The following is a 20,000-nucleotide window of genomic DNA, read 5'->3' on the forward strand; positions in this document are numbered from 1 at the left end:
CCACCCTGTGGTAGGGGTGTAAGAATATTACTACCATAGGTCCTGCGTGTCGTAAAAGGCGACTAAAAGGACAGCTGCTCCTTCCATGCTCACTTTTTTTTGTAAAAGTCTAAGGCCCACCGCCTATAGCTGCAGTTGATGACAGCAAGGGCATGCGGTCGTAAAAACCCCTTTGCCAAATAATAAACCATGCCTGATGTTGTAGGGAAAGGCGCATCAGGCTACTAGCCCTTTGTTGTAAGGTGTACGGTAGGAAAGACGCGATATATATATATATATAATATATATATATATATATATATATATATATATATATATATATAATATTATATATATATATAATATATATATATATAATGTGTGTGTGTGTGTGTGTGTGTGTGTAAAGCACAAATACCCTTAATATGGAATTCACCTTACCCTGAGAATAACTTAGGCCCAGAGAGAATCATGTTTGGTAAGAAATTTTGACTGGGCAAGATTCGAAGTTCTGCTTCTGGATGAGATATAAAGATGTTAACGGTCGACTTATCCATTCGTCTATTAAGAGAGATAGAAGTTATTATGGTATCGGCTCTGCCGTACATAGTCCTGTCGAATTCAAATGAGTCCTTAAAATCGAAATGAACCCTCTCCAACACATGCTTCTTATTTGTCACTTATCTACAAGTAACTATTTCATGATTACAAATATTAAGCCACAAACACCCCTTCATGTCGAATTCTCTTAACATTGTGATATCTTAAACTCAAAGATAATTGTATTTGACAAGTGCGCCTGCCACGGTCATATTCATTTACGCATATTAGGCCATAACTGGACACTATCTTGTTTGGCCATCCATAAGTAACTTTCCAGCATCTAATTACCCTTGGCATTCCGTTTCTTTGATAGTTAAACTGGATGGTTTACTGACTGATATCAATGCTGGTTTTCATTATTTTACGAGAGGCTGTAAGATTTCTGTACTTTGAAGTAGTACATACACTGTTGCCTCCATGTTTGTATCGTTTATCGTTATATTTAGGCATAATTGTGCAGTTTGTGAGCCGAACTGTCTTCTTTTATCATAATCTTATTTCAGATTACATTTTTCATAAGGGCCTTTTTTGTGAAGTCTTTCTTTGCTTAGATTAGCTTCGTACCAATGTATGTTCGCCCTGAAAAAATAACAATCTAATATGCAAAACAAAATGTTATAAAGATAATTATTTTTCCAGTGATTAACTTCCAAAGCCACCGTCATCCTAGAGTCGGGACGATAGCTTGCAGGTAATCCAGGCCGGTGCCAGCCTCCCTCCCCTCGTCCCCTGAAAGGTATGTAGAATGAAAATACTTTTGTTAGACTCCATTACGCATCTACTCTAATTCCGACCCTCTTGTACAGCTTGGTCACAACATGTGGTATAGACGCATGACAATAATAATATAATAATAGTAATTTTCAAAAATATATTTTTACCTTTCATAAAATATGCACGTTACCTACTGATTGAAAACCTCTTTAAATTTAAATTCCAGTGTTTATGAGTCTTAGAAAAAAGTATCGTAACATTCCTTTGGAATTTAGATTTCATTCTCTCAGAGAAATCTGTTATTGGATTTTAAAATTGTTCTTTGGAGTTTAGCTTCAAGTTCTTGTTATTTATTGTACGGCGTTTCACGTCTGGCTCTTCTTTGCACGAGTACCCCTGGGTTTCAGGCCATTAACTACCCAGTGATTGTTAATAGAAGTAAAAGTTAAACGATAAGGAGAATGCAAGAGAAAGGAATGGATGAAGACTGAATGATGCCTGGGTGGCAAAAGTTTGAGAGCAATGAATTCAAGTATGAAACAGAACGACTAGACTTTATCAGATTATCAGCAAATATCAAAACAGAATTTTCTCTGGCAGCATTAATAACAACTGTTCATACAGTCAGGTCATTTGCAAAATATCTAGAAAGTACCATTCCTTCTGAAATATTATTGGTTCAAGTGCCTTTCACCAAGAGAGTTACGACACGTGTTATGGCTAACTAATGAGCAACGACAATGAACCACGTAACTCTCTCTCTCTCTCTCTCTCTCTCTCTCTCTCTCTCTCTCTCTCTCTCTCTCTCTCTCTTCGTACTTTCTTAAAAATTGCCGCAAGAAGATCCAAACATAATTATCAGCTGCTTGGGGAAGAGCTAACGCATGGTAGGTAATTCAGCCTTTCAGAAGAGAGGGCGTTTGATTTTTGAGGTACACCACCATTGAGAGTTTCTCTTTCTCTTTTGTTGACTCCTCTCTCTCTCTCTCTCTCTCTCTCTCTCTCTCTCTCTCTCTCTCTCTCTCTCTGAGTGAAAGGTTAACGTCAGCTTTGTCTCACACATGGAAAGAAACCTGGAAAAGTCTGCCAATTAAGCGACATGCGGAAGCTAAAGAACAGACAGGGAACTCCGAGCGAGACTGTTGTGAAAGCTTCGTTATTTATACTCCTGAAGAAGAGGCTGCAAAGAACAGTGCATTTTTGTAGCAAGTGACAGAGGAGAGAAATTTAGAACGGAACTAGAATCGTAAAAGTATGAGACAGGCAACGTAGGAACCGGAATCGTGGAACAACTAAAACAAAATTATGACTGGAAGGGGGAAACTTAAATGAAGGCAAAAATTGATGATCGCTACTGTTAATAAACTTTTGGCTGCGGAAAATTGATAAAACATAGATTTGCATACCTTATTTACATTGTTACGTTTTGCTATGAAAAGTTTGCAAAAATGACTCTGTGATGAATTTGATTTAATACTTTTATTTTGATATTTTTTGTTTATGATTTTGCTTTTCGTGTATCATAATCAGACTAAGCGTTTAAATGGTATCATTGCCAGCTTCAAGAAGATGAAGAGGAATCATAACATGACCATAGTTTCTCTTAAGTTTATTCCACGTGGTGTAATATCCATGAAAAAATATTATTTTAAGGAAGCTTTTGAAAAATGTTATATCAAAGAATGACGAGCGTTCAGTCAATTTCATTACTTACATAATTTTCTTATTTTTTTATTTATCGATGAGCAATGCACGCTAAGATGAATAAACACATTTATCTGAAGTGTTTTTTACTATCATTCAGTAATTGTTATCTCGGCCATCCTGAAATGAATTACTTTGTAGCTTGCTTGTGGTATAAACCTGCCATTTTTGAATGAATACTGCATATCGTAATAACCAGAATTCTTAACTTCCTGCTGTTCATCAGCTTTCTGGATACGTTCACTATCTGAGGATTGAATGTCCCTAAGAAGCGTGTGGTGCAGATGCCGCGTCCAAGGGAATTAAATTCCGACACTCGTATTATCATCGTAATTGTTTTTTATCTTTCTTGTTTCATCACTCATCAGTGAGTCTTATTTCCCTCCTCCGGTTAAACAAGTTGTGCATAGTTTTCATGTTAAATTCCGACAATGACATGCAGGCAGAAGCTACACACTATAATTATATAACAAAGCTTTTCAGTACTCTGTTTACTTTGGCTTCTTGACCGATATATGCATTTCTAAAGGGAAAGTGTTATCCTTTTCCATAAAAAGATGTAAACGGATAGTGGTTACCGGTAAGGAAATAACTGGAAAATTTTTCGCGCAATTCAGTGCGCGGAAAAGATCAAGTTCTAATTCTCAGATAGCGCCAGCCTCCAAGATAGCTATCTGGTAAGTGTTGAAATTTCAGAGTTCATACTGCTAGGCTTTGAAGCCAGAGTCTTTCATTTCATTTAGACATAAACGACCTCTTTCAGTATAACTGATTAGGCATTATGGTGAAAGACAACAGTAATTTAAAATAATATTTCTTAATCATAACCATATGCTTTAGAAATAAGTTTTGGTAACAGGTTCGAGAAGTAAGAATTTGGTGGATGGAATCACGTAAACGTTTCCATGGAAACCATGGTTTGTTTACACTTTCCAAATAAAAACTATACATTTAAATACTTAAAAGTTCCTTATATATTTGTTCAAAAGTAAAAAATGCTGTATTTTACTTAATGATAACCTTCATATGAATATCTTGAAATTGTCTAATATGCAACAGAACAAGAATTCAATTAAGATCTTTATGATGACGATACGGCTATACTTGCTGTCAAATATAATATTTAGTAACTATTCAGAATAAGAAACCTGTTATTAAACTTTTGATTAAGAAACTTCGAACTTCGAATAGTACCTAGTGTATATGTAATGCCTATCCACTCAATTCGGCTCATGAGAAAAAAGAGAAACGACAAAATTGCCTTATATATCTCAAGATGCAAAATGTGACACACAAAAGAACTTTAATTTCATCCGTTTGTGACACGCATAATGGGCAATATATTTCTTCCTTTTCTACTTCCAATGCAAGATTGAGATGTCCTAAAAAGATCATTCGAGGTATTCTGTAAAAATTACAAAGATATAATATATTGCATTACCTCCGTATTTACAGTAGATTACAACATATTGCAATACTCTTACTAAAATTTCACCTTTGATACTTTTGAGTGACCCATTTCAACTCTAAGAGGAAATTTCAGTATCTTAAATATGGTCACTTGATATGAAAGAGTTGATTTGCTGAAGTTCTGCAAGAGAATTAGAGTTGAATGGAGCACTCCCGTGATAAAAACAAAATTACCTTGAAATGATATATCTTAGTTATAACATTGAAAGATGTTTTCAGAATAGACCTTGCAAGTAAGTATTACAATGGAACGTGTCAGCGATTCCCAAATGAAAGACTGCATTCAGATAGCTTTTTATTTATTAATAATCTATACATGAATAACTTCTCTCTAAAATGTCTCTTATGCAGACCTTACAGACCTTACAGTTCGTTCGGGTTGCCCCAGGTCCCTCAGTGTGAGGCGCCTCTAATGTCTACCAGAGAGTTGCTAGTACATCTTCCGGTATATTTTGCATCTTCCAATCTTGGATGGTCTGGGATGCAGTTTAGATATTTGTCGAGCTTATTCTTAAACACATCTACGCTCACTCCTGATATATTCCTCAGATGAGCTGGCAACGCATTGAATAGACGCTGCATTATCGATGCTGGTGCGTAGTGGATTAATGTCCTGTGTGCTTTCCTTATTTTTCCTGGTATAGTTTTGGGCACTATTAATCTACCTCTGCTTGCTCTTTCTGATATTTTTAGTTCCATGATATTTTCTGTTATTCCTTCTATCTGTTTCCATGCCTGAATTATCATGTAGCGTTCTCTTCTCCTTTCTAGACTATATAATTTTAAGGATTGTAGTCTTTCCCAGTAGTCTAGGTCCTTAACTTCTTCTATTCTAGCTGTAAAGGACCTTTGTACACTCTCTATTTGTGCAATATCCTTTTGATAGTGTGGGTACCATATCATATTGCAATATTCAAGTGGACTACGAACATATGTTTTATAAAGCATAATCTGTGTTCAGCTTTTCTTGTTTTGAAGTGCCGTAACAACATTCCCATTTTTTGCGTTTACATTTTGCCAACAGAATTGCTATTTGATCAATTGCAAACATGTTCCTATTCATCATCACACCAAGGTCTTTAACTGCTTCCTTATTTGTGATTGTCTCATTAATTAGGTCCCCTATATGCATATAGCTTTCCTTCTCTGTCTCCATAATTATTGATTCAAATTTATCAGAGTTAAATACCATCCTATTTTCCTCTGCCCAATCATATACTTTGTTAAGGTCTCTTTGTAGAGCGTTCCTATCTTCATCACAAGTAATTTCTCTACTTATTCTTGTGTCATCAGCGAAACTACTCACTACCGAATCCTTAACATTACTGTCTATGTCTTCAATCATAATAACAAACAATATTGCAGCTAGCACCGTACCTTGTGGCACACCGGATATTACCTTGGTTTCATCCGATTTCTCATCGTTTGCAATAACTATCTGTTTTCTGTTGTGTAAAAATTCTTTTAACCATCTTCCTACTTTATCTACGATATTGTGTTTTCTAATTTTCTTCGCTAATATATTATGGTCTACTTTGTCAAAAGCTTTTGCAAAGTCTAGATAAACCACATCTGTTTCATTTCCGCTTTTCATATTTTTGAATATGTTCTCACGGTGGACTAACAGTTGGGTTTGTGTACTTTTTCCGGGTACGAAACCGTGTTGCTACCTATATTAAAACAAATTATTTTTTTATTAAATGTTTCATATTTTTCTTCATTACCCTTTCATACACTTTCATAATATGTGATGTTAGACTCACAGGCCTATAATTACTTGCCTCTAGTCTTGATCCACTTTTGAAAGTAGGGGTGATATATGCTAATTTGTGCTCATCATAAATCTTGCCTGTATCTACACTTTGTCTTAATAATATTGCAAGTGGCTTTGCGATAGAATGAACTTATTTCTTTAACAAAATAGCAGGGACTCCATCCGGCCCTGCAGCAGCTCCATTTTTAATTTCATTAATTGCCTGCACAATATCAGCTTCATTAATTTCTATGTCAGCTAAATATTCACTATTTTCGTCCCTTACTTCTATATCATTATCTTCATTATCTATTCTAGGGGTGAATTCTCTCTTATATCGTTCTGCCAGTATGTTGCAAATTTCCTTTTTTTCATTCGTTAATCTCCCTTCAATTCTCAGAGGGCCTATTTCTATTCTTCTTTTATTCATCTTCTTCGCATATGAGTATAATAGTTTGGGGTTTTGCTTGATATTTAATAGGGTTTTTTCTTCCAAGTCCCGTTTTTCATTTTCTTTTGATTGTATAATCTTTTGTTCTGCATTTTCTATCTTACTTTTTAGTTCTATAACTTTCCGCCATGCATTTTTTTCTTTTGCAAGACCTTTTTTCCACTTTCTGATTTTCTGGAACAAGATCCTTCTGTCTCTTGGTATGTATGAATGATGTTTACTTTTCTTCTTCGGTATATATTTATCCACTATTTTCTCAATCCATTTTATATAATATCTCCGTATTTACCCTTATGTCATCACTTACGAAAATGTTATCCCAATGTTTGTTTAATTCTTCATTAATTTCTGACCATTTTTAATATTTTTACTGTAGAAGTTGTATTTTCCATATCCTTCCCACTTTTTCATTTCTTGCTTATCTCTGTTTTCACTTGCTTTGGAATGGCTGGAATGGACTGTTAATTCTATGACATTATGGTCTGCAATACTCGCATTATAAACTATTATTTCTTTAACATAATTCATCTCGTTCACAATACTAGGTCTAAAGTATTTTCCTTTCTTGTTGGCAGGTGATTTATTTGTTGAATGTTGTATTCTAGTAGCATATCTAATAGCTTTTCAAATTGCCTCTTATCTTCTGCACTACTATTAATCTCTTTTTTATATGTATAAGTACAACCACAATCTCCTATTCGTTCTTCATTCTACGAAAGGAAAGTTGAAGTCACCAGATAGGAGAATAGTCCAGTCCTTGTGATTTCTACATATATTATCCAATTTTTCAATTATTAAGTCAAATTCTTTAGTATTAGGAGGTCATATATTACTATGTTCATTAATTTTTCAGATTCAAATTCTACCGCTATTAGTTCACATTCTGAGTTACTATATTTTTCATTGTTTTTTGTCTTTCCCATATATTGCGGTTCCCCCTTGATTCCTATTTTTTCTATCTGATCTATAAGTTTGGAACCCTTTTATTTGATCATCATTCCCAGTCTCTTGGGGAATACCAGGTTTCACTTATATTCATTATATCTATTTTCTTTTCATTTTGGGTTAGTTCTTCTAAGTACTCTATTTTTCTTTTTGAGTTACTCGTAACTAAACCCTGCGCATTCATCACTATGATGGTTTGCGTGTTTTTCTCCTTCATTTAATAATGGTAGTAATAAGGATTTTCCCATGTCTCTTTCCTGTTCTGGTATGTTGTTCTTTTTTTCATTTCCAGAAATTCTGACATTAAAAAATCCAACTTTTCCATAATATTTGATCTTCCTTCATCATAATTATTCATTTTGTGTCTGAATCTGCAAATTTTCTCCGTTTCTGCAATATCCTCTTGCATAATAAATACAGTTATTATCTCTTGAGTAGAATTTCGGAGCTGATGCTTTGAAATTTTTTGCTGACACCTCTGCATATCTCATTGGTGGTTTGTTTTTCTCTTTTACCTGATATTCTTGATTTCTCTCTTTATTTGTTTCTTTCTTATTTTGGATTTTATATTACTTGGTTGGTTATTTATTGATTATGATTCATGGCTACAGGGTGGCATATATTTGCATTTTTTGTCGAACTTACATCCTTTTCCTTCTTTTAGGTTTTTACATATTTTTGATGCAGATCTCTGCAATCATCCCCATAGCCATCTAGTATGCACATTTACCATATATTTCATAGTTTTGACATACCTTAGGATGTTTGTAGTAACATCTTTCTCCAAATCTGCAATTCCCTCTTTTCAAAAGGTTGCAGATTTTGTCTTTCTTGTCTATTTTTTCCTCTTTCCCGTCATTGTGTAGATCTGGGTAGAGCCTCTTCGGGATTTGCTTTTCTGTTGTCATATCGTAATTTATTTCTTCGTAGGTATGCTGCTTTATTGCCTCATATGTAGTATCAATGAGTATCTCTGCATCCATACTTTTATCTTGTTCTTTGTTTTCCTTATTTTTTTCTGTCATTTCATTTTGTTTACTTCTCTTTCCGTTTTCCTCTTCTTCTTCTTCTTCTTCTTCCTCTTCCTCTTCTTCTTCATCCTCAACTATTTGTACATTCAATCTTGATTTAATAACATTGTCTATCCATGATAGACATGTTGAACAAAAAATTCTTGTATCTTTTCTCAAATCTTGCATTACCTCAGACACTGTGGATGGGTCGGAATGTTGCATGCAGCACATTTTCTGATTAGGTTTTGTGGATTGACTATGCTATACCAAACCTTACACAGTTGCATGCTTTTGGCATTCTTTTTCCTAATGCATCAATTAGGATATTCACAAGATTCACCTTATTCATTTTCTTTGTCGGAATATGTTGGTTTATGTATATTTTCTTTATGAGTCTCTTGACCACTTGGATTTTATTTGGAACTTCTTCAATTATTTTCAAGATGTTTTCATTAGATTTGTTCCAGTTTGAAGGATTATATCCTTCTAATATATCTATGAATGCTTTTGTATCTTTTTGGTTAGGACTGTTGCTGATTTCATAGATGAGAAATGCCAGTTCCCTTCCTGCTACCTCATCGTATTGCGAATCCGCCAAGCAAGCTAAATTACGCCACTTCTTCCCGCAGTTGGAACTTACTGCCATCTTGTTCTGATTTACAGTATTACACTTGATAAACTAACTTAGAAGACGCTTTATCCTACTATTTTCACACTAATCTTATCACCGATAGTTCACGAACACTTCTAGATATTTCTCAAATTCTAGTCGTATGTTAAACTTGTGATATCTGTTGATTAATCTGACTTCACGCGGGTATGTCTCACCAAGCAAGATGGCTACTACGAGAGAATAAAAAGTTGAACAAGTTCTTTATTTCAACGAAATGGTTATAATTACTTACTCGTCAGAGTCTGCGTAAGCATATACCCAAATACAATACAAAGTAACTACACTAAAGTAACTTTGGATTACGAGTAGATCCTAGGAAACGTGTAATGGTTATCCAATTATTAAGCTCATGAAAAAGAGAACAAAATCAACAAAATTGCTTTACAGAACTCAGCTTGAATCTTTAGAAAATGTGACATCTGACAACAAAGGGTTGCCCAGAAGCAAACACAGGCTATAATAGCCAATCGCAGTGCAACATTGAATAAGGTCATGGACATTTCCCGCCAAAAATGCTGTAGCATACTGTAGGTTTCTCCTGTTTATGGCGTGCTGTTAGGTGGGGGGCGATATTTCCTCAAAATATCGCTGGCCTTTTTTTCGAAATCCAACTAACAAAGCCAAGATGCATTTGCATTATTCTGTTGCTGATTAGATATTTCAACACATCTCCGAGGATTTTCTTGGGTGATAAGAGAATTTATGATGGAAACTGAGATACATAAAGAAAGTCGGGTGGAAATGAGAATTATTCTGCTCATTAAAAATGAAAATTCAGATACGTTCAGATTATTACACTTCAAAGACTGAAGTGTAAGAACTGAACTACTTTCAGGGAATTAATTATGGGAACCGAAATGTGCTCAGAGAATTAAGGATTGGGACTGAAATAAGTTCAAAGAATGAAGGAAACATATTCCGTTATGTTCAGACAATGAAGGATGGGGAATGCATTATATTGAAAGAGAAATTAAAGATGGATTTGCAGTATCTTCAGAGAACTAAAGATAGGAAACTGAGAAATAATTATAATTCTGAGACGTTCAGAGATGAGAGATGGCTACTGTAATACGTTCGCCGGAGTAAGACAGGCGTGTAAATGTAATTAGTATTTAGTGAAGAAACCCTAGAACCCATAGAAAGGCCGGGACAGGGAATGAGAGAGAATGAGGTGGTTACAAATAACGTCATGAGAGGGAGGCTTGTGGTAGGGTTTGTGGAAGCGAGAGAGGCGTGGGATGAGTGCAAAGCAATACGAGAGGCTCTCCATCCCGGACTAGAAAGTCCGTCATGAGATCCTCTCATCCTGGAGAGATCGACTTCATAGTTATTAAATGCTCTTCGGAGCGTTACACTTTCACTAACGATGCGTTTCCCATTTTCCCTTTTGCAGTCGTTCTACGCGGTTGACGCTCGTTTCGATGATAGTGGCCATGATTGGTCGAGGGAGGGATGGGTGACTGCAATGATAAGAGATCTTGGGATGGACTGAAAAGCTGTTTCTGGTCACTCACTGAGATTAACCTCGTAATCTCTGTATTTTCCTCTCTATCTCTCTCTCTCTCGACCCCCCCCCCCCCCCCCCCCCCCCTCCCCCCCCCCCCCCCCCCCCCCCCCCCCCCCCCCCCCCCCCCCCCCCCCCCCCCCCCCCCCCCCCCCCCCCCCCCCCCCCCCCCCTCCCCCCCCTCTTCCCCCCCCCCCCTCTCTCTCTCTCTCTCTCTCTCTCTCTGCTCTCTCTCTCTCTCTCTCTCTCTCTATATATATATATATATATATATATATATATATATATATATATATATATATATATATATATATATATTTGTACACCTCTTCAGTGTACACCTGATGAGGTGTACAGATGCACGAAAGCACTTAGTTCAGGGCATTTCTTTTCACCCTTCTCCCGGCTGGATGCAGACACACACACACTTATATATAGTATATATATATATATGTAAGTGTTTACATAATAAAAAATAAAAATATGGAATGTTAGTCCATATATATAAAAGATTGCTTGCAGGAATGTGATCAGACTAGAGACGCTAAAGATGACGTATACAATAAGTATGTAGGCTAAGATAACATGCCGTCACCTGTAGTCATTCAATTGTTTATAAACATTAGTCCAAGCTCCCTGCTTGAGACAACTACCCCGACCTATAATTCAAACGGCCTACGTGATCTGTAGCGTGTCTCATTTTGATTGTGTGTTCGTATGAACTATATGTCATTTGTATGTATGTTCATATGTTCGAACTACTGTCTGTTCCTTCATAACTTGTAACAGAGATGGTAGACAGGCAGAACAGAGTTAGCGATCGTCATTAGAAGACCTGTACCTCTTTACCTAAGCTTTATCATGTAGAGGAATAGGATTAGCCATCATCATTGGCAGAAGCGATCAAGCTATCGTTATTAGAAGACTTGTACAATCATATCTGATCTTCACCATGTAAAACTTCAGAAGAATACATATAGTTTTATATTTCGTGTTTTCTACAAGAACCTCCTCACCATGAGTTTAACACATCGTCGTAATAACCAACAAGATAATACCGACTTCGTAAATGATCTACAAACCCCCAGACACTCCATTGAAGATGGAAGTGCAATACCAACCGACTTAGCGTAAGATTATCGCTAGTCTAACATTACCTCATAAGGGCGCCTTATCATACAAGGCACAAGCCCTAATATTGGTGGCCAGCGTACCAGAAGAACTCTACAACGTCCTACGAAGAAAAACCAGAATAGTAAATCATGTATCATAAGAAGTCAACGACGACGGAAGCAGCAGATTCTTCAAGCAACAAATAGTATCATCGTTAGTGAGCGACTTCAGAAAACAACAAGAACTCTTTAACGACGACGAAAGCAAGAGATTCTTCAAGCAACTTAGTATCATCGTTAGTGAATAACTTCAAGAAACAAAACCGACGTGTCCTTTTTCCTACGACAACGCAAGCTTCGTCTCTCATTAGAATCATTCAAGAAAACATCGTTAGTGAGCGTTTCCGGCACTGCAAGAAACAAACCGAACGCGTCTGCAGCATCGGATTTTCAAGGGCTCGAATCATCGAAACAACGCTCAGGGGGAAACTGAAGCCAAACCAGGTCATCCGCTAAATAGAGAAGGAGGACCAAGGCCGTGTGTCGTTATCGGAACACCGTGACTTCCCACAAAAGCAAGCTAAGTACAATTTTTTATTCATTTGGAGTAACTTTGAGTGTTTCCTTTGCAGGTCGAATTTCGTTATTCCTGTGGCTGAAGTTACGAGACATTCTTAATCTTACTTTTTACAGAAATTATCAACATCATTGAGATTTCGCTACTGCGAGTTTTTATCTTTGAGTGTCTGTTTCCAGAAGTTCTACTGAAATATCATAATCATATACTATGTTAATTTTATCATTTTGGGTGATTATTAATCCCTTACGTAACAAATCATATTAAACAGTGAATATGCGTTTACGCAGTGGACGTCTGTATTTATACAGATGCATGGATAGGGTCGTTAAGCACCGTAGTGATTAGAAAACACACAAAAAACAAGTGGAACACCCGTACAAATCTATATAAATTAGAGGTAACACTATTTCGGGTCATGACAATAAATGCTCCTTTGCAAAGTCCCGCTCGCAGTTTTAGCCTTGAGTTTTTTGAGTTATATAAAATATCGAACCTCAATGACTCAACTTAACTTTAAAAATATGGCTGGATTGCAAGGAATAACATGTCTGTAAAAAACTTTCATCAGGCTAAATGCGCTGACCAGGATCCCTCACTATTTCAAATTTTAGCAAAGAATGAAGTACAAACAGTTAATATTGAATGCAGTAGTGATAACTTGTCTTAATAGTAATCGCTCAGTTCCTAATAGTTCGTCATTCATTGCTTTAGACGTAACCAGCAACATAATACTAAAAACACACAATACGTTGCCGATGGTAATAAAGAGAAGGATCTTAATTATTATAAAAAAAAAAATAGAAACAGTAGCCCGTTCAGAATCAAACAAGCAAACTCGGTGACTGTGTCCCACCTAGTCAAGCGGTCAAGGTCAGTCAAAAACTGCCGAAGTGTTCAAAGCATAGCAAATTCCATACAATAAGCGACTCTAGCAGAGTGGGGAAAAGCGATGTTGGTTCATACATACCGATATCTTTTTGAATTAAAAAGGATTTTTCCTATGAAACACACGACCGTATAAAGTAATCAGAGCAGGTTTTCGTTTCTTTTTAATACGTAAGTTATTATAAGTAGTGGTGGATAAAGCCCGACTGTACGCGCCGTAAAAATTAGAATATCTTGTTTATTCCTTTAGTACACGTAATATCCTGTATTTACGGACTCACCGTCTGTTGTTCGAACTTCCCTAATGAGAAGTCCGGATAAGCGAGCGTTTACAGATACCTCTATAGTTATAAAAAACATTGATCTGTATCTAGTGTAATTGTAAGATTCATCTAGGGGTATACAAAATATTAACTTACATCCTGCAAAATAAGGCGTGTTTATCAAAGGGAAATCCTATAAACCTTCAAACATATTAAAATCCGTTTGAACAAAAATGAGACAGTTAATCAAATAATAACTTATATAAAGGAACTATACATTTGTCTCATAAATCGTAACATTGTTCAAATGACCCAACAGAATTCTCCCACAACCGCAGTCGCACTTTGCACGCAAAATCTCGAGAAGCATGCACCCTCGAATGTCTTAGTGCGTGTAAAAAGACTTTGCTGGGAAATGAAATTTTAATCCTTCCCGACACTCTGAAATATAACGATTTCCGCGAACAAAGCCCTAGACACGGTTGACTCGCTGCAAACAAGTTAATATAGTAATCCACAAAAACCTATACATATAAATATCGCATTTCTTTTATTGTTGCTAACTTTTAATCCCGCCCAACCAGTCGTGGATGAATCTCTCTGATAATCTATCTAAAGTAATATCAGTAAGGTCATTCAAGCAGAGGTGATTCAGCAGAAATTTTTTTTATCTTTTACCTGAATACCAGGAAGTTTCTCCACTAGCGAGTGATCTCTGGGAGAAAAACGGATGTCATTGAAAACTAAATACGGTCTAAGGACAAACATAAAGCCATATACGTACCTTCGTGTAGAACCCCAATGAAATTTCAAAATAGAGATAAATGACGAAGTTGAAAAATGTTAGTAATAGGAGTCATTAGGAAATCAAATAAGCCCATATAATTTTTTCCCTCAAACGTCATGCCATAAAAGATCGGACTTGGCGTATCTGCGTAGATTTCTGTCGCTTAAACAAGGAAACGACTCCCGATAGTTTCCAGTGCCATGTACCGACGACATCTTATCTCTGTTAGGTTAGAATAAATTTTTCACCAGCTTGGACTTACTTAAAAGCTTTTACCAGATACCATTACCTAAGTGATTGTACCTCATACTCCGTTTTCAGCACACTCAGGGGACATTATCAATTTTTTACGTATGCCTCCGGCTTACGTTGCGCCCCAATTACAATATAGTGTTTGGAGACTTTTAGGGGATAACCTACATGCCTATATGGATGATCTTGTAATCTTTTCTAATACCTTAGAAGTACATTCACATAAAGTAGAGCTAGTGCTACAGAGACAAAGACAAATAATCTCAGAGTAACATATCTAAATGAGAGTTTTTTAAAACCGAACATGTTTATCTAGGTTTTATGTGTCTGGTCAAGGTCTTAAAAGTAGTCCATGGTAAGGTGTCGGCTATTCATAACTTTCCGGTACTTATTAACGTAAAAGGGGGATACAGCACTTTTGCGCTGTAGTGGGTATTACAATCGTATGTAAATATGTAACTCTTCAATCATGACAGCTCCTTTAACAGATCTTACGAAGAAGAGCGTAGATTTATTATGGTCTGAAAAGCATCAACAGGCGTTCGATATCTTAAAAGCGGAAAATGCAGCTTACCTAACTTAAAAATCCCTGATTTAAATAAGGAATTTTTTTTTTATTGCAACAGACGCCTCAGACCAAGGGGTAAGAGGGGTACTACTTCAGTAATATGATAAACAGTTCTTCCCTATAGCTTTTTATTCACGTAAACTAAAGCCCTCTGAAAGTAAATATGCAGTAATAGGCAAGGAAGGGCTAGGTATCTTTAACACTAGTACATTTTAAGTTCATAATCTATGGCTATCCTGATAAAGTCCTTACTGAACATGAGTCCTTTACCGAGTTTTTCAAAGGCTTTAATCACAGTCCAAAAGGAACTCGGTGACAAATGATCATTCAGGTTATTGGAGCCAAGATAAGATATCTACCTGGGAAAGCAAATATCATAGCTGACGCATTATCCCGCAATCCCGCACCATACAGCAAAGAACCATTAATTGGACTAAAAGATATAGAAACATCCGTGCCTATTGTTAAAACCGTATCTAAACAAGAAAATTCCTTAACCCAAGAGATCGCGAGCATTGAATATCTGGGTTGGAGCGCAGAACTGTTACAAACTGAACAAAGCAAGTGTCAACAGTGATAAGCAAAACAATAAACACCAAACAATAAACACTTCAAACGGAAACAAGGTCAGCAGCTAAGCAAAACCAATAAACACTTCGAACGGAAACAGGGTCAGCGGCTAAGCAAAAACAATAAACACTTCGAGCAGAAACCCTAAAGCAAAAGTATATTTATAGTATGTGTATCAGAATAATGTAATCAAATGTAATGTTCTATGTAGGTCTGTGACGAGGAAAACCCGAAGAACACAGCAGATGACTAACGACCAGGTAGTAGTAATAATCTCTCTCATACCAATCGTCATAAACTGGTTGCATTCCGTCATCCAGGGTTCCCTCCTATGTCACAGAAAGCCAAATCACTGTTTTACTGGCCTACAATGCTTACAGATATAAAAAGCACATAACTGATTGTAACACGTGTCATGAAAACAAGGGATACACTAAGACACCTGTCAGTTTAAGGGCCTATCCTGTGCAAAATCAATCCTTGAAAGAAAATACGTAGAATTATTAACAGAATTATGAGTCTGACAGAGGGAATGAACACTTCTTAGTGTTAATAGTTCCTTGACACGTTATATAGAATTAATAGCACTAAAAACAAACACCGCAATTGAGTGCGTTAGGAATATTTATGAGTGCTAAATCAGTAAAATGGAATTCAACACATAATAATCTGTGACTCGGGTGGTGTAAATCAATAATAATCTCCATAACACGTTGTGTGAATTCCTATCCATTAAGAAAACCAATAATATATTTTATCACCCAGTCAATCGGTTTGGTAGAATAACGGATAATTAAATAGGAAGTGTCAATGTCTTACGAGTTACAACTCGTGATATTGGATCCGAACTGGATTATAGCGGTTCTCGCGGTTTTAAATACCTTTATCATTTATATCTTGTATCTACAGAATTGATGCCGCAAGTAGCCTTATACGGTACGCCGATAGAACACTTTTCCACATATTCAAGCAACCATTAATCTATCAAATACATATAAAAAAATATATCAAATAAATAAATTAATAAATAAAAACAAAATAAATATGGATACAAGTGGAGTCAATATATACACTCCGTAAGAAGTCGGAAGGGTTACAATTTATAAAAAAAAAAAGGAATAACGATAAAAATCAATAAGCAAAATGTAACCATAGATAATTAAATATCCAAATATATATGCGTAAAGAATTGAACTCTAACTTAATGCTTTAGTAATGACAAATAAGCTAAAAGTTCAAACACATATCCAAAATCTACTGACATATTGTCTGTCCCGGTGATTTATATTCGTAGTCAATGAAAAAAAAAATTAAATAAATAAATAAAATAAATAAATAATAATAAATAAAATAAATAAAATAAAATAAAAGAGATTTTAAAGTCAGGAAGTCTAGAAGTGAAAATGTTATCTATGAAATAATCCTATATGAATCTTATACAGGGCTAATAATATATATAGAATTTGTATGGAAACCTTTTTCATTAGTTTCAATAAGGAATATTTAATTTAACATAATCATGCAGTTTTTCCAACATGAAACTAATATATTGTTCAATTTTGGTACTGTTTTTTTCAGACATTCTTCTCATGTGGGTCTGAGTATTTTAAAAACAAAAAATTTATCTCCTAAAGTCGTATTTGTTACAGCAAGTAACGTAACTCTTAGCTGGCTGAGAGCAATCTCCTGCCAAGTGACGACGTCATCATTGCCGTATCAGTATTTGTTCCTTTTAACCTCAATAATCTGCTTACACAGGCTTCATCTCGCGCTTGCAAAAGCAGATTGACTGGAGAAAGGACTGCCTAGCCCGAACTTCTCATGGGCATGGCAGACGTTAGGTACAAGTGTCTATCGGTGTGCGCAATGCAACTTTAGCTAAGGAGTTGCAATCATTTTTAAAAATAATAACAAAATAAGCAAATAGAATTTCTATAACAACAAAATGAATTAATTTTTCTGAACCTCATAGACATTTAGAAGTATCAAGATATATATGTAAAATATTTACTTGCAACATTAGCCTATTACAATTCAAGTAAAACATTCATGGGAAAATGTCACATTTTCTTGAAAAACCCAAAGTTTATTTAGAAATTAGTTACATAGTGGGTTTTTTTCGTTGCATCTCCTACCTATTAATAAAGTTTTTAAAATTAACCTCAGAGGATGCGCGCGAGAAAATTGAATATGAAACTTTTGTTAGGGCACATAGGATCAGATTTTATCACAACTTAATTTCAGTTAGCATAGAGAAATACAGAATCATGATTAATCTTCTCTTTGACTCTTATGTTGCCTGGCAATCTTACAAATAGCTCTGTTTCACACTTCTTTGTCTGTAACTTACTACCAGTAATATCGAATTTTCTTGGGGATTCGTATTGAATATCTGTTTATTTTTTATAATTATGGATATTTTTACAGTCATCATAGACCTGGATAGGTTCACTCATTGTTAATGCCATGGATAAAAAGTTTGTACAGCGGACTCTTTTGAATTCCAAAATATCAGCGAATTCATGTGGGTTAAGTCTGGTCTAAATGGCTCTCTCCCCTCCCGTATTTGGATGTTATCTGAATTTACTTTGCCCTTGTGACAAGTATAATTTAACTTGCAGGCTGATTAATGGAACCTGGTTACAGTATCCTGCAGTACGAGAGTTTCACCTCGCAACTTCAAAAAATCGTTCGTCGCAGCGGACGACTACAGTCAAGTAACAACCGCCTACAATGTGAAAGGAATTTCATGGACTTCTTCGACCGACACCGTATCTCGTCGTTAATCTCGTTTTAATGCGGAACGCTCCGGCGGCTGTCGGAATCGACTACGAAAGGGACATACTTCCGACAATTACGACCCGAAGGATATTCAACTCTACTTTGCTGGCGAAGGACTCGTGCTGGGATGATCTATTCATCGCGAACGTAATCGTGTAGCTTAGGATGCAGAGAATAAGTATGAGCGCAATATAGAATGTTGGACCCGCCCAGGCAAATTTTCCCCTTGTTTTAACCCTGTGAAATAGGCCGTTTCATTGGGCTATAGGTGGTTGTCTGGAACTGTGTAATGGACGACAAGTTGTTCGAACGCTAGTTAAAAATGAAGTAGTATAACCTCGGTCATGTATCCTATATATATTAAATATCATGTTTCCGATTATATAATTATCATAATAACAGAGTCGAAATATATCTTTGCGTGTACGCAATAGGAATCTCTTATATAAATGATCATAAATAACAGAATCGAAATATATTTTTTGCGTGTACGCACTAGGAATCTATATATAAATGATCATAAATAACAGAATCGAAATATATCTTTGCGTGTACGCAATAGGAATCTATTTAAAGTGCACATATATTAATCATAATTATATGAATCCATATACATATGTATAAACAAATCAGGTAGCCTATAATCAATCTGTTACCTTTTATCTTACCAATATCTGCAGTTATATGAGTTAGTATATTGATTAATGTATCAGATATATAACATTTTAGCATAAAAATCAACGAATCAATCAGCATAAACATTAATAATTTTATCAATTCATATATGAAATTTTTTATCAGTTAAAATATGATTTTTATCATGTTAATCTTCATTCTATGCAATTATCAGAGTACATTAGTATTTTCTGTAGCATATGTATCTTAATGAGATGAAGTGAAAAAACTGTATCATTATATATCACGTGATCACTATTATTTACCAATATCATTGTTTTATATTTTATTACTTGAATCAATTCATGTACACCATGAATTTTTATTTACATATATATATATATATATATATATATATATATATATATATATATATATATATATATATATATATATATATATATATTCACATAGTGTCTGTATCACACTCCTATAAGTCAAATGCAAGTCAAGTTTGAGTAATATTCAGTAGCTGGTTTTGGTAGCTGACCGAGCTAATGTAAGTGTTTACATAATAAAAATATGGAATGTTAGTCCATATATATAAAAGATTGCTTGCAGGAATGTGATCAGACTAGAGACGCTAAAGATGACGTATACAATAAGTATGTAGGCTAAGATAACATGCCGTCACCTGTAGTCATTCAATTGTTTATAAACATTAGTCCAAGCTCCCTGCTTGAGACAACACCCCGACCTATAATTCAAACGGCCTACG

At 35.5% G+C, this 20,000-nt stretch overlaps 1 long non-coding RNA gene across 1 annotated transcript in view; it reads left to right on the forward strand.

Moving 5' to 3' along the window:
* Positions 1-20,000, forward strand: part of LOC135220297 (uncharacterized) — a 123,518-nt gene that overhangs the window by 77,916 nt on the left and 25,602 nt on the right. The window contains exon 2 of the long non-coding RNA XR_010315643.1: positions 1,222-1,318. This is a non-coding gene — a long non-coding RNA (uncharacterized LOC135220297). The remainder of the gene's footprint in view (positions 1-1,221; positions 1,319-20,000) is intronic.

Source organism: Macrobrachium nipponense, chromosome 1, assembly GCF_015104395.2.
Source record: "Macrobrachium nipponense isolate FS-2020 chromosome 1, ASM1510439v2, whole genome shotgun sequence".
Taxonomy (NCBI): Eukaryota; Metazoa; Arthropoda; class Malacostraca; order Decapoda; family Palaemonidae; genus Macrobrachium; species Macrobrachium nipponense.